Here is a 15,209-nt window from a genome sequence, read left to right as displayed (position 1 = left end):
GCATGGTTCTCCAAGGGCAACAAAAGAACTCACAGCTTGTATCTCTGAGTGCAAGATAAAAAGACATAGCATTACCTCCCTCGCCAGAGATAGCAAATGTAACATGAGACTCCTCGTGCAGCAGTGAGCATTCAGGAAGATTCCCCACAGAGAAAAGCTTTGTGGAAATCCCTGGAGTATTGCTAACTTCTAAAATTGGATATATATTAAATGCAGACACACACACAAACATAACATCCATCCTGGACAGACAAAAGGTTAGTCTAATTCAGTATTATCTCTTCTGAGATACAATAAATGCATAGGGAGCAGTAAAAAATTAAGAGAAGTATTGCTATACACTTGCCCTAATTTTTGCTTATGCTCCAGATACTTATAGCTTTAAAACTGTGCCTTTAAAATATGCAATCCACCTCTCAGTGGGAATTCAGGTCACGAAAGGAGAACGAAAAGAAAGCAGTTGCTAAGAGTGGATGCACACATTGCCACAGCAACATCAGTGAAGATCTTGAATTTATGCACAGGGGAGTAGTTGTTTTGCAGTTGGAGGAGAGGATGTGCTCTCACGCTAACCTTGTACAGATCTTCATGTTTAGATAAGCCAACAGTAGCCCTTGCCTATCTTCTTTACACCTAAGAAAAGTTTATGGAATTAGGTGATCTCTCATGTAGATTGACCAGAGTGAAGCAAAGAACAGTTTTCTTCTCAAACGGCTTATATTCACCCACAGTTTTTTATTTTGAATAAAATGCATTTATGTCTGAAGTGTATTAATCTTTACAGCACTGTGAACTAAGATTCTGTTGACTTCTTAAAATCCCTACAATCCATGACATGGGTCAGAATAGAAATTAGTCAGAAGAGAAATTATCACAAAAATTTTCCTGTATCATATTAATCTAAAATTTGTACAGCTTTTCTTTTTCTGCTGCTTCAAAACATTTTGTTTAGTATTGCATCTATTTTTCTGCTACAATTTTGAAAGCAAACTTTTGACTCTAACCCAAACAGAAAACTATGTTGAAATAGTTTGTATTTATGATGTAAATCATGCAGTTATCTTCTTTTTCAAAGTTTCAGTGAAAATATACATATTTGGAAAACGGGAAAACAAATGATGATTTGATCATCTCTAATGTCAGTTCCTTCAATGTTCATAAATAGCAAGAATCAAGTGACAGCAACTGTGTTTTCATGAAGCTTATTATAAGGAAAGTAGAGGAATGCACATGCTTATGCAATTAAATAAGCCCGCAGATCTGTGTCCATTTATTATATCAAATTTTGTAAAAAGCAAAAAAGAAAATACATTGAGGTCAATGTGGAAGCAGAAGAAATCACAGCTTATTCAATCAGCTCTTCATAGCTGTCCAAAAACAGTTCTAGAGAACAAATCTCGGGGAATGCAAGCTCAAATTCATATTTCAAATTTATATTTCATTTATCCCACATGGACTGAAGTGTCCTGACTGCAAAGTGGCATATATAGTACTATCTGTATTACTGAAGAATTAGGACTCCAGTTAGTGATGTTTTGAAGCTGAAACATGTGGTTTGCACAAATCTCCTCTAATCCTGCTTTTCTAGTAGTAAAGCGAGTCAGTATCAAGTGATATTATTATTGATCTATCATCATGAAGATGGCAGTACTTCTAAAAATCACTTAAGAAGGCACACAGGAAACCATCGCCTCTGCAACACTGTGCCTAAGCACTGCTGCAACACTGACTCACAGGGAAGACAATCACATATGTTGCTGAAATGTAGTGTTAATCCACATGGCACCCTATGACACACATAACTGAAAACAAAATTAATACACTAAGTATGACGTTAGAGAACTTTGAAAACCAAAGCACTGCAAGTGAGTTTTTCCTGGGCTGATCTCTAAACAGCCTTATGACAAGCCCTATGTCACCCTATGAAATGCACTGAGGAGAGCTTCAGAAAAGGCAACTAATTGCTCTGTCTGAAAAAAAACACAAAGGAAGAATAAGGAAAAGCCTAGGTATCAGCTTATTCTTGTGTGAAATAGAGACTCTTTCTTGGAAATAGTCCATTTATATAAATCCACTATCACAGTTTATTTCCTGCATATAAGCAGTGTTTAGCTTGTAAGACTACCTGGGGAGGAACAATCAACTCTGTCCACAGACTTGTATTTTAACAGCATTTCCTAAGACTAAGGCCAGAAGAGCAGATTCTGACAACTAATGTGACTCAGCTGGACAGATCTACTCCCCTTTTCTGCACTGACAGTCTCCTGCTTCAATGAAGACCTGCCCTCAACTATATGCAAAGATAGACAGAGGGAGCCTAGAGAATTGCCTTTTCTTTCTCACAACTCGCTTCTTTTGTTGTTTTGCATTTTTTATGAGATCTTACACAATGCATAACAAGTATTCTGTACTTTATAGTAGCCTATTTGTTTCTCAGGCCACTGCTTCAAGCAGCAATAAATTCATTTTTTGTCAGCTAGTTCTGTTGCCCTCAGTAGTCTACTTAAGATGCATATTCCCTCTGAGTCACATCCCCTGACACAAGAAGAACCTGGTCCCTGTCCAGATGCAATAAACCGACTGCTACTGTCAAGTTATTCAAAATTTTGCAATGGCAGCATTGCTCCCAGCAGCTTGTTCTATTAGATCCTAATTTATATTAATTCTATATGATGCAGTGTATTAAATATCTCTCTTCTCCCTAACTTTTCGAAATAAAAAATGTGATTTATCAGTGGCATTTTTATACTGCCAGTATGTAATTGCACGTAGGTGAATTGTTAAGTTCTGAGGGAGCTTTATGAAGGGATCAATCCTTTTATTGCTGTAGTAATGAGCTTCTAACAGCTGGTTGAATAGATCTCCTAGTCTTCCCATGGAGGCAAGTTTTAGCCATCCCCTTTCTATCTACCCATTAATCACTGGTCTTCCACGAAAAAGTGAAACCAACAAAACTGCACTACTGAAAATAGCAAAAAATGAGAATCATTTCATCTCATTAGCTCCACTACAATACGAGGACTGCTGTGAAAATAATGTCTCCTATTTAAGATGCTGGCCCATGACATCGGAGGCAGATGTTGGTGGTATGGCAGAAGTTGAAACTTTCTGGCAGTATTCCATTGCACACTGTTACCATATGACAGATGGCAGCAAACAGGCAGTCTGACAGAATGGCACCTTGCATGGAAGTACATACAAAGAAAAGATGTGTCACAGCATTCCTCCACACAGGAAAGAAAAGTGCACCCATTGGCATTTATCAATGTTTGCTCAAATGTTTGTGGAGACTAAGCAGTGGATACGAGCGCAGTGAGTGATGCGTCAGCAGTTGCAACAAAGACAGTGGGACACCTCCACTGGTACAGATTTTTAAGGGCACAGCATGCAGGCCCTTGTTGATTGCTGAAGAAAATGCAGAGCAGACAGTGGTGACTAAGCTGAACAACAGCGTTTTGTAGCCTAGAATGCATTCTACTAAATAGCATTGTGGTGCTCTTTGTATTTGCTGTATTTTCCATGATAACAAATAGGAGGTATTACTTTCAAAGTGGATTAAGTATAAATATAATAACCGTATGCAATGCTATAACATGGTGGAAACTACAGTGATTATAACAGGGTGGCAAAGCCTTCGGCTGCAAGAAATAAGGACAAGCCCAAATGCAGCAGCCATAGACACAAAAAAAAAAAAACAAAGGGAAAAAGCGGCTTACCTTTGGAAGACCTCAGGTAGGCAAGCATCTCCAGCAAGATATCCTTGACTCCACTGCCAATCCTTAAATGAGGTCTGTGAAAGGTGGATCCTGGCTCCACCCATTCCACTCAGGTGCACTACATTACCTAAACTCACCTGGGTTGGCCCTGCTTTCCCACCATGTGCTCAATCACTGTTTCAGGTTGTGACTTAGCATTTCTGCTACACAGTACAAAAAATTTCCTTACATAGCTTGAAAAGAAAACATGGACAGCTCAGGGCCATGGTAAAGAGACATTAAGCTCATCTTCTCTACGTTGCTGACACATCTAGGACATAACAATAGCGACCTACAGTCATAAAATAAACTCTAGCACATCTAAAACCTCACTTTGGGAAACCAGCTGGACTTTGCTGTTTGCTGTAACTCCCACAATTGGTCACTGGAGAGCAATAGCAAGTTCCTTCTGCCAGCCAGAGAGCAAACCTGCTGATTTAACTATGCTCCTAATCCTGGGGAAAAAAAAGAAATTTTATGCCAAAGAGTGTTCTATGTGTTGAAGAAAAATGTCAAGACAAGAGAGAAGTAGCTGAGATTGCTTTGTTCGGGTGTAGGAGCTTAACATTTATTAACTGCGTTACCTGTAACAGAAAAATGATTGTTTGTTGTCCAGTATGGTCTGTCCTGCCCTCCATTACAATTCTGGTAAACTGAGAGATAAGCAGCAGATACCTCTTTGGGACTCCATTAGTATTGTCAGTAAGATTCCGTGATATCTTAAATGTCCTAACACACTTACTACCTCCCACTGTAGGGGTGACAGATATGGCTCCACTAACTTAAACAAGATGAACTGTCACAAGTCTGTTTCCTCACTGGAGGATGAAGTCTCTTACATTTGGCACCAGAAAGCCACCCAGATCCAGCTAGATATCCAGTACTTAGGCAACTGAGAAGCCATCTTCCCTCCCTACTATAATCCAGTGGCACATGGAGAAAACTGTCTCTAACTTCAGGCATATAGCTGGAGGTGCTTGGCCATATTTGGTGAATATGTCACTTTTTTACAGCATAAAAAAAGACTTATTTTTTCCTTTTGTATGTTTTAGACCACACCTTCATAATAATACCTTTTTTTACTTCCTGCCAACAGGAGACTGCAAGAGGCTTCTCATACTGCCAAAAGAACAATTCATGGAGTCAGCAAAAAACAGTGATCAAGTGAGCTACTCTCCTCGGCCTCAAGGTGGATAGGAAATGAAGCAGATGGACACACACTGAAAAAAAATCACCAATCAAACTGCATATTGTGTCCCAAGGCAAGTGTACAGTGTGGTCCAGACAGGATGTTATCTACAAATTAAACAGATCAGTTTTATCACTGAGCTATCAACTATGAGATGAAGAGCCTGTAATTCAGTTCCTGTTCAGGCAAAATGTTTATTTTCCCTTTGCAAGAATCTGTACGCTATCTTGTAGGCAACAGCAGCACTAGATTAATAGAAGGTTGCACACAATACTCACATGGTCATAACACCATAGGGCAGGCTAAATAACAGTAGGCGTACTGCATGTAAAGTAAACGATACCATCAGGTCACAGGTTATTTCTAACCGGGTATGAAGATTTGGATGATAGTAACTGAGAAGTTCAGTGTGTTGAGTACCAAAACTTGAGGGAAGCATGCAGAAATCTGGCTGTTCAATAAGCAGAAGCAACATCTCACTTCCTGACAAAAAGTGGTTGTTACAACCTACATTTTCAGCATGAAATATCATCAAAAGCAAAGAATGTTCTAACTACTTCAGAATAGGAAAGAATAATTAGTTATCAAATCAAATGGCTCTTTATTAAAAGGTCTACATTTAGAGAAACAAACACTAGAGTAGAATTTCTACTCTTATGCGCTTAAATTGATTTCTTGATGTCAGCTCCACAAATTCGCCTTTGCATCTGACACATATTCCCTCCATATTCTCAACAGTTATCAATAGGCAAATGCATAATACAAGAGAAGGCAGAATTCTTAGAAAAAAAAATTTTGAACACTGCATCTTGCATGTACGCCATTGCTCATGGAGGCTTACATAGCTGCTCTTATCTCAGTTCCTGAGATTCTTCTTCAAGCAGGGCAGGGGTGAAAATGTTAGGCAAAGTGCCATCAGCACAGTGATGGCACAGCAGTCCAGTCTGCCATTTCAGAGGCTCTACTTTGCATGGGAAAGCACAAGAAAAACCCTGAACATACAAAGAAGGTAAAGGAACTTTGCAATCAGTCTCTCCATGAAAAGAAGAGAGTAAGTGACAGTTCTGAAATTACACATTTACTTTCAATTTCTGCATCAAGATTTTCAATTTCTTTGATGACGTACAAAACAATTTTCTCTAATTTTGGTATGTAGAAAAAAGCAAATGATACATACAAGTAAACAAGAAAATGCAGTATTTGATTTTGCTTTCATTCACATATCTGGGAGCAGCAGCAGGCAAACACTTCTGCCAGCGTTACTACTTTGGACATTAGACTACTGCTTTTAGGAGTAACCCACTGCTTACCTATTTTTGCAACAGTCTGCTCACTTTCCTTAGAAATGGCCACAGTGTCTACACTAGACTCTGGATTTACTGTTCTTGTAATGAAGATCCAGTCTATACAGGAGATACATGGCCTGTCTGATAGCGTGCGGTTACTCCAGGATGCCTGAAGCGTCTGAGTGCAAAGATCAGAGCTCCTACACACACTGCCTTCTTTAGTGGAAATACAGATGGTACCAACCAATGGACACAGATCCTGAAAAATATATATTTGACAGCTTTCCACAGATGGTGTGTTGGGACTCCTATGCATTCCCTTGCATTTGTGGTAGAAGCTGTACTTGTGATCATCTCAGTACTGACTTTCCTTCAAGACAAGGTTTTTAAATAGATAGCCCTTCAGGAGCTACACAGAGCAGCGCATCGAGAGTTTCTGTTGATTTGCCATTCTTTTTTTTCTTTCTGACTGGTTAACAATAAAAAAAGAATGTTTGTTCAAACAGAAATGTAAGACTTTGACACTAGTAAACAAGATTAATAAACAATTTTTGCTTTAATCTTTCAATACACTTTATCATTCAAATTAGAATGAGAACTGGCAAATGCAAAATTTTCCTTTCTGTACTTTGATTAACAGAAAGAGATCTCTTTCTAATGGCAAATCAAACAGAAACATCTGACAGGTTACTTCATATAAAGACTCTTCTGTTCTTATTTATACACTTCTTAATGTGCATATATATGTGCTCTTGGGTTACCAAGTTGTGTCGCAGGACAGGCACAGAATCCACCACCCTCACACAGAGCTCAAGAATCTCTCTGTTAATGAGGCATACTTTGGAAATGGACACAGAGTTAACCTTGTCAGAATTATCCATGACCCAACTCTAGTGTTCTGTCAGTGTCAATTACACCAACACAAAAAGAGCATAAAAAGACAACTTATACCAGACTGGAAATGATGTAATTTTTGCACTATTGCTGCCAGTAATCGTGTAACAGAAAATTATGCTTTAATTTTCTAATTTGGTGGAATTTTATGGCCAATTTCACAAATTTAAGCAACTACAGGAAAGGTAGCAAACAAGCAAAGCCCTGTCACCTAGAGAAAGTAATCTGTCTTTGGCAGTCAATTGTGTAAGGGCCAGTTTGAATGTCTCTTGAAGGAGCCTGAGTAATAGCGTATTAAGGAGCCTGGGTGCTCTGACCATAATGGCAAGAACACTGATGTGAGCCTCTGCCAACCACCGCCATGGAGAGCAGAGCCAGCTTAAATGCAATGAAGTGCACTGCCAGTGGCATCTGAGTTGAATAAACAAGTCTTGTTCCATCAGTCTCTCTTTCTTAAACCTTTTATTTATTGTCTAGCAAATTGGAAGGCGTCGGGATTAACAAGCTTTGTGGGTCAGGCAATAGGAATAGCTGGACATTGAATGAAAAGAGATGTAGTTTAGAAAGCAATATCAGGGTCCTTATTACACTGAGTAAATTAAAGACTTAGCCCACCTCCTTTCAAAGCACCTATTACCTACTGCTTTAGGACAACTCTCACTCTGCCCCTACTTCAAGTAGATAGTAGTGTATTTTAAAACAAGTAGCAATTAATATCGTTGGCATGCAGCTGAAGTGCCAGAAAATTAGTGTCATCAATCACTTTGCAATATCTGCTGCAATATCAAATAAAAATCTCATTTCTGTATTATGATGAAGCTAAAAAACTGAACCATGATGCCATTAACTGAGATAAAACCCAATCTACAGGATTTCAACCCTCATTTGAAATTCAGTTTATTACAGCGTCTTCCATTAAGCCAGTTTCATTATTTAAACAATAACATGCAATAAAAATACCTCAAGGTTAAGCTCACAATTTAAGTGATTTAGCTGTAAGTCACAAGCGAAATGGTCTAGCATCTCTCTTCCAAACACAGATTAAAACACTGTTCCATAATTTGGCATGATTTACGCTCTCTTCTGAAGAGTCTGGTTCTCATATATTAGGGATACATTTCTAACTAGAATTGAGAATCCTTACATGGAAAATGCTCTGTTTTACTGTATATTCTCCTTTTACATCTGGGTACAGATCTATTAGTGCTGCAGCCACTAAAGATGAGAACCTGGTGCAGTTAGCATATGGAGCTCACATATCCAGGGAATTACAGGTGAGAAAGAAGTTGTACTGACAATAGGCTGACAGGCCTGGAAATGATGTACATGGATACACTGTTCACTCTTCCATACACAAACAAAGAACAAATCAAAGGAAAATAGCCAGTTGCAGGTACAGAAGAAACAGTAGGACATTCTTCCTCGCACAGTTAAACTGCTGAACTCACAGTCATAGGACATGGCAGCTGCTACATCTTTACAAGGGCTCAAAGGGCAATTGGACTAATTCCTAGAATAAATATTCATCATGATTAAATAAGCACAAAATACTAACTTCAGCTCATGAAATCCTTGAGCTACATATTACTGGATACTGGCACAGTATTCCAGTGAGTTGTTAGACCAGGCTTAACTCAGTTCTTACATTCACAGTAAGAGGAGCTGGTCAATGCAGATATTTTATGTCCTTATCCAAGAACCAAAGGGAGAGACACTGTATAAAAACTTGGTAGACAATATAAGAGAAAACAAACAAATTCAATGGACAGGGGGGTTGGGAATTGGATAGGAATAAAGTAAATTACCAGAACTTTGTGCTAAGAACCCATGTGATGTGATACTATGTACCTGTGGTTGCACATGAATCTTAAGTCTCCCAAATTCTGATAGACCCTTAGTATTTCAGCAAATTCAGCTGCATACCTAGAATATGAATTTTAAATCAAAAGTATGTATTAATAATTCCACTTTTCTGTGGAGAAGGAAGAAAAATATTTTTCATTGGTATGGAAAAAAAAAGTTGTCCAAGCTTAGCATTTTTTTTCTAGGAAAAGACCGAGTGGATCTGCATTCAAAATGACTTAGCTTTCCTCTATGTAGTCTACTGCCAAGATAGTGTTATTACTGAGAACAATAGCCATCAAGTTGCTTAAGGGGCTTGAGAAATTTTACTGTTACCATTCTCAAACAGTGAAGAAAAACCTTCACACAAACTAAAAAGACATGCAAGGAGTCAGTTCTACAGGCATATATGTTTCCATACAGTTTATCGTGCCAAGTCTTTAAGAAAATGATCCTTCACAAAATGTTACATCCCTATGAAATAAAACCGAATGTTGTTTTTGTGTATGCCTTAGAGTATGCTTTCCGAAGGCATTTTCCCCACACAAAGTACAAAAAGTTCTGGCCAGGTAACCTACCAAAATGCAATGCAAACAGTTACAGGGAAAAAAAGTATTATAAGTAAAACAATGTGACATTTTCTATCAGGATTTTTTAACCACTTATTATTCTATAACATCCCTACAAAACAGAAAACAAGAGGGGATGCTACCCTTCAATAAATTGAACTAAAAAGGGCTAATTCTGGAACATCCATCATAGGCTTCAGAGGCTTTCCAGAACATGATCTCAAATGCTTTGCCAGAGACCGGTAAACCCACCAGAAACAGGGATATCCCAGAAATACCTGCACTGTGAAATTGCATCTGCTCATGCACCACACAAGGTCATGCATAGGATGAATCACACAATAGCCTGAGCAGCAAAATCCCCAGCTGCAACATAGCAACCTTCCCAAGCCCTGGAGCCCAATGCTCGAGTCTCAACTAATTAGCAGTTTCTAGAGCATGCTGGCCAACTGTATCTTGTCAGCGGGATCTTGGAGTGGGTAGAAAAAAAAACACATCAAGGGAACAAGAGGAGATAGTATAAATGATCAATCTAAAGGATCTCATTCTGAACTGTGAGATCTAGTATGTCTGTGTGCCTATGCCACAGGACTACATTTCTACGAGCAGTGATCTGCAAATGCCAGTACAGTGCAAATCATAAAGTCATCACCATCAACCTGATACCTAACAGGAAGCCTTTGGTTTTAGAAGAACACAGAATTCAAACTTCAAAAACTTGCTAGAGAACAAGAAAATAACAAACAGGCTAATATAACACAAAGATATACATAGGAAATAAAATATGCAAATAAACAACAGGACCTTAAGACATTACGTACATTACATATGAATACAATATTTAATTGCATACGCATTCTTCTAAACACTCCTTTCATGGGGAAATGCAGGCCATTTTGAAGCAGGGAGGTTGGTACTAATAGCTTCAGACAGCTTTCATTTTTAATCCTAGATACATGCAGCCACTCGCTGGCCCTCTTCAGTGCTCTTAGCGTTAGCGAAGTACAACATGCATGCACACACACAGACACACACAGAAAGCTAACTGCAAAGGGAAAACCATTTGCTAATATTGAGTGGTTCACTAAAAAGAGAAGTAACAATACTGCATATAAAAGAAAGGATCAGGGTAAGCACAGCATGAAGCCACACAACTTAGGCTACCTTTTTGCTTTAATTCTCTTCTAGTTGATACTGACTTACTAGGAAAAAAAGAAAAAGAAAGAAGAAACTTAATAGCCAAGACAAATCTGTTGGAACATAACTGTATTTAGTGAGTCCAGAGGAAGGAGAGAGGCTGTAGTAATTGACTTGCATTTTGCACTTTTTGGGTTTTTGTTTAATACAAAATGGAAAAAATAAATACACATAAATATATATGTTTCCTTGTATTTTTGTTCAGTCAGTGCTGTAGTCCTGGTGTCCTTCTGTTGTCATCAAATATGATGCTACAGAACCAAATTATACTCTCAGTTCACGGGGCATTTTCATTAACACGGTAGGAGAGAAAGTTGTTTTTAATGACATCTTTAAATATCACTGCCAAATTCATTTTATTCTGTGTTTCAGCCATACCTTTATTTCTTCTAGAAAAAATATCCGCTGTCACAGTAGCCAGACTAACATACTTACTGGACCACAGTTTGCAGATGCTTATCTTCAGCACTGAGTCCAGGATCTGGGGCATAACACAACTACTGATCACTAAGAGAACTTCTGGTTCTCTCCAGTTCTTTGGCTTTCCTGCCCCTTCCCAGCAGGCTACAGGTTAATGTAGCACTCTTCTGACCTCATACTTTCATCCAAAAGAAAATGAGAGTCATATTCAGCCACGGACAGAGCAGTAAGAAATTAAAGCAATGGATGCTGGAAGAAAGATAATGGCAATATGCACTGCAAAGGCACTGAGTTCAGAAGTGTTTGGCAAAATGTCATATTATGATAGCAAAGCAATTTCAGAGATCAGTCTTCCCTATCAAGAGAAATGTGTCAGTTTTCATTTCTAGAACTCCTGTTTCATGCTTTTGGCAGAATCAACCAGAGTAAAATTTATTTCTACTTTACTCACTTGTAGATGTGTAATTAATAAGTAATGGAAATATAATTGGATTAAGGTAATGTGATACTAAAAGCATAGATTTTTGACAAAAAAAAAAAAAAAAAATTATGTGGCTAGAGAACAGAGGGTCATTATGTTAAATTAATTTACTCTTTAAGCAATCCTGTGGTAGGTCCTGCTTCCTCAGATGGAAAACAAGATTGAACAATGCTTAAAGAACAAAGTTCCACTTTTTTCGCTAAGAGGACTCAACCATTCTTTTTCAGACTTTCAGTCCTGTTTTGCCCTCTCTATTAGAGCTGCCCACAATGCAGCCCTTCAGGAAAGCGCATGTCCAGCTCGGATCCATTTCCAGTCATGAGATCTTTTAACAATAAAGACATAAAGCTGAGCAGGTCAACAGAGCAGGCTGCTGAGGAATAGCAGCTCTGTTATACATGTCAAAGAACAGCTTAAAACCACACTTAGCTTAGTTTAGCAGAAATCTTCCACACTGGGAAAAAGTGCACAGGGCAGGAAATATCAATGTCACAATGAGGCTTGGCCCTGCAGTCATTTATTACCAGTCCACAGTCAGAAATGAAGGGACTAGAATTGCAGATACAAGTTTTTCTGCTTTCCTCACAAACAGTGAATTTATGACAAAAATATTGGAAGGAGAGAAAATACATTATCTGTGAACACTATCAAAGGAATCTCTCTAGAAAATAAATGTCTGCATCTTTTTGAACATGAAGCATTTGTACCTTTACAGTTCATTCAGTAGAAAAAAATCCCAGCCATTTTATGTGAATGACTGTATTTTATACCTAAGACCTAGAATTACTGCCTAGCAAAGGAAGTCATCAACCTGCTTCTAAACTAGTACTAACAATTAGTCCTTAACAGTTGTTTTCCAAAAGTAAAGAAAAAACATAACTGGTTTAAGCTAAGCCAATTTATGTACCCGCCCCAGCATGAGACCTCTACAATATCAGCAAAATATGTCAAGTGCTCAAGGAAAGGCTTGCTTGTGAACTGCAGCAGACTCAGATAAGTATTGTATTTCAGAGGTCAGCTATAGAAGGCATTACCTCCTTGATTTGCCTTTGTGCACTTAATCAAAGGCCTAAAATGAGGAATGCCCTCCTGTAACTTAAATAAAGAACTGTAATTTTTCAGCCAAAGATCCTGCAACATTTGATGATTATAAAGGGTTAGACCACTGCAGTACACTGATGATATGCTGACTGAAAAAGGCTATCAGGAAGAGTGTGGGAACACAACTTGAATTCCCCCCTACAGATGTTACACGTGAACATACACTGTGTGGGCTCCTTCTGGAAGGGCATGAAAGAAGGTAGAAGCATAGAACTACATTGTGTGGGGCAATTCTAGCACTGGTCATAACAATGACAGACACACCTTTGACATTAGTATATATGCTAATAAAAAGAGAAAGGAAATCAAGCTACAGATTCATGCTAAATTGAAGCCAAGGAATTTACTCTTCTACATGCTAACTTCATTTCACACCTCCATGAATGCTCCCCTTCCAGCATCCCCAAAATTCATGACAGCATCCAAGCAATTTAGTGCTGCTTCAACAGATGTAGTTAGCACAGGCAGCCTATTATCACATTGCTCCTTTTTAAGAAGTATTTAATGGTTCAATTAACAACATTTCACAGAATCCCAGAATTGCAGGGGTTGAAAGGAACATCAAGAGATCATCAAGTTCAAAGCCTTTACTAAAGCAGGTACCCTGCAACAGGTTGCACAGTTGGGCATTCAAACAGATCTTGAAGTACACAAGTCATGTACCTTGGAGTTCAGAGTAGAAATTCTACTTATTATTCTACTTATTGCTTTGCTTCTTCCACACAAGATCTTGAACTCTAGCATCTCATGATCACAACATCCCAAGCTTCCCAAAACCCCAACATTCCTGACAAGCACTTCCTTGTTAGTAGAAACAAGGTTGATTACCACACCTATCCTCATCAGCTCTTCCACACCACAAGTCAAGAAGTTATCATCAACACATTACAGGAACCACCTGGACCTCACATGCTTGGCTGCATTGCTTATCCAACAAATATGAGGATGGTAGAAGCCCCCCATGAGAACCAGTGTTGGGAGTCATGAGACTACTTCCAGCAGTTTGTAGAAGGCCTCATCTACCTTCTCCTGATCAAGTCACCTATAGTACACACCTACAACAGTATCATCTATGTTAGCCAGCCTCTTAATTCTTATCTACAAGCTTTCCACTTGTTCATCATTCTTCTCTAAGTGGAGCTCAATACATTCCTGTTGCTCTCTCCCATAAAGAGCAACTCCACCACCTATCCTCACCAGTCAACTTAACAATTGCTCTTCTGCATAATCAATGAATACACAGATGCTATAATTAAGAAATATACAGGAAAGTTAGGCTAAATAGGTTATTACACTAAAGAAGAATGGATAGAAAGCTTACCCTTGTCCTGGGCTCACCGAGAAGACTCCAAGAGAAGCAATCTCTAAACGAGATACTTCCCCAATGGTAGTCAGCTCTTAAATGGGGTCTAGGTGAGGTGGAGCCAGTCTCCATCCCTTCCAATAGCACAGACAAATTGTCTTCACCTGTGCTCTCAGGGCTGACTCATTGCTCGCCTCAGGTGGTCAATCAGAGGTTGAGGCTGTGATTCAGCACTTCCCATACATCTTCCCATTTCCTCTTTTCACTGGTGTTTATTTCATTCTATTCATTCTCTCTCCTCTTTTCAAACAAATGTAACTAGAAGATATCTAATTAGCTGACGATATTGCTTTGTAAAAACTTTGCTAATGATTATTTCTTGCCTGAGACTGAGGTATCAGCTTCTCACATGTCAACAGTTTTCTTATATGTGAACTTTGATCCATATCAGAAAATTAAAGACAAACTCACAGAGCTTAATATATTAAAAAGAGGCAATTCAGACCAAGCTGAAAAAATCTACCCATTTGTCTGCGCGTCTTCTTCTGTATTTGTCAGCAATATACCATATGTCTTTATAGTGTGACAAACTTTTAATCAAAGCCACAGCCTCTAAATGAGGCTTTTCTATCTAGTTTAGCTACTATTAACCTATGTTGCCTTTCACTCTCTTGTCCTTAGGATAGTGTTTCAAAATGATGGACCTAGGGCAGCAGATGTTCTCAGCTGTGCTATGTAAACATCTGTCTGAAGTGGACAACAGAGCTCACTACAAGCTCTAGGCACTCCCACCTCAGAAATCCACTCTTCTGATGTATATTTGCCCTACAGCCCCTATATCCGCACTGAAACAATTCTGTATTCTCATCTCTTTTTTCACCAGTACGAGCAGGGTGAAAATACTTCTCATTCAGTACTGTTGGTGTCACCTGGGTTCACTTAATATAGGTCTGTGCAGATGTTCAAAGGGACAATAATGCTGCTTTCTTCTCACATACCAAAGTATTTTAACCCAATGACTAGGCCTATTCTCAAGCATCTGAATGAACCTCCCTGACTGCAGACCTCAGCTAAGATCTGCCTTAGCCCCAGTGCAAGAATCCAGCCTGATATGTCATCTTTGATGGCAATTTCAGATCTCCTTGCTGATTATTTGGAAGACAACATTTTAA

General features: G+C 38.7%; 1 long non-coding RNA gene across 1 annotated transcript in view; it reads right to left on the bottom strand.

Annotated features, from left to right (window-relative positions):
• LOC149917880 (uncharacterized) overlaps positions 1 to 14,104 on the bottom strand; it is a 53,982-nt gene extending 39,878 nt beyond the window's left edge. The window contains exon 1 of the long non-coding RNA XR_016467018.1: positions 14,056 to 14,104. This is a non-coding gene — a long non-coding RNA (uncharacterized LOC149917880). The remainder of the gene's footprint in view (positions 1 to 14,055) is intronic.
• Positions 14,105 to 15,209: the final 1,105 nt, after the last annotated feature.

This window comes from Phasianus colchicus, chromosome 5 (genome assembly GCF_987193195.1).
Source record: "Phasianus colchicus chromosome 5, bPhaCol1.hap1.1, whole genome shotgun sequence".
Lineage (NCBI taxonomy): Eukaryota > Metazoa > Chordata > Aves > Galliformes > Phasianidae > Phasianus > Phasianus colchicus.
This window is presented reverse-complemented; position numbering and strand designations above follow the sequence as displayed.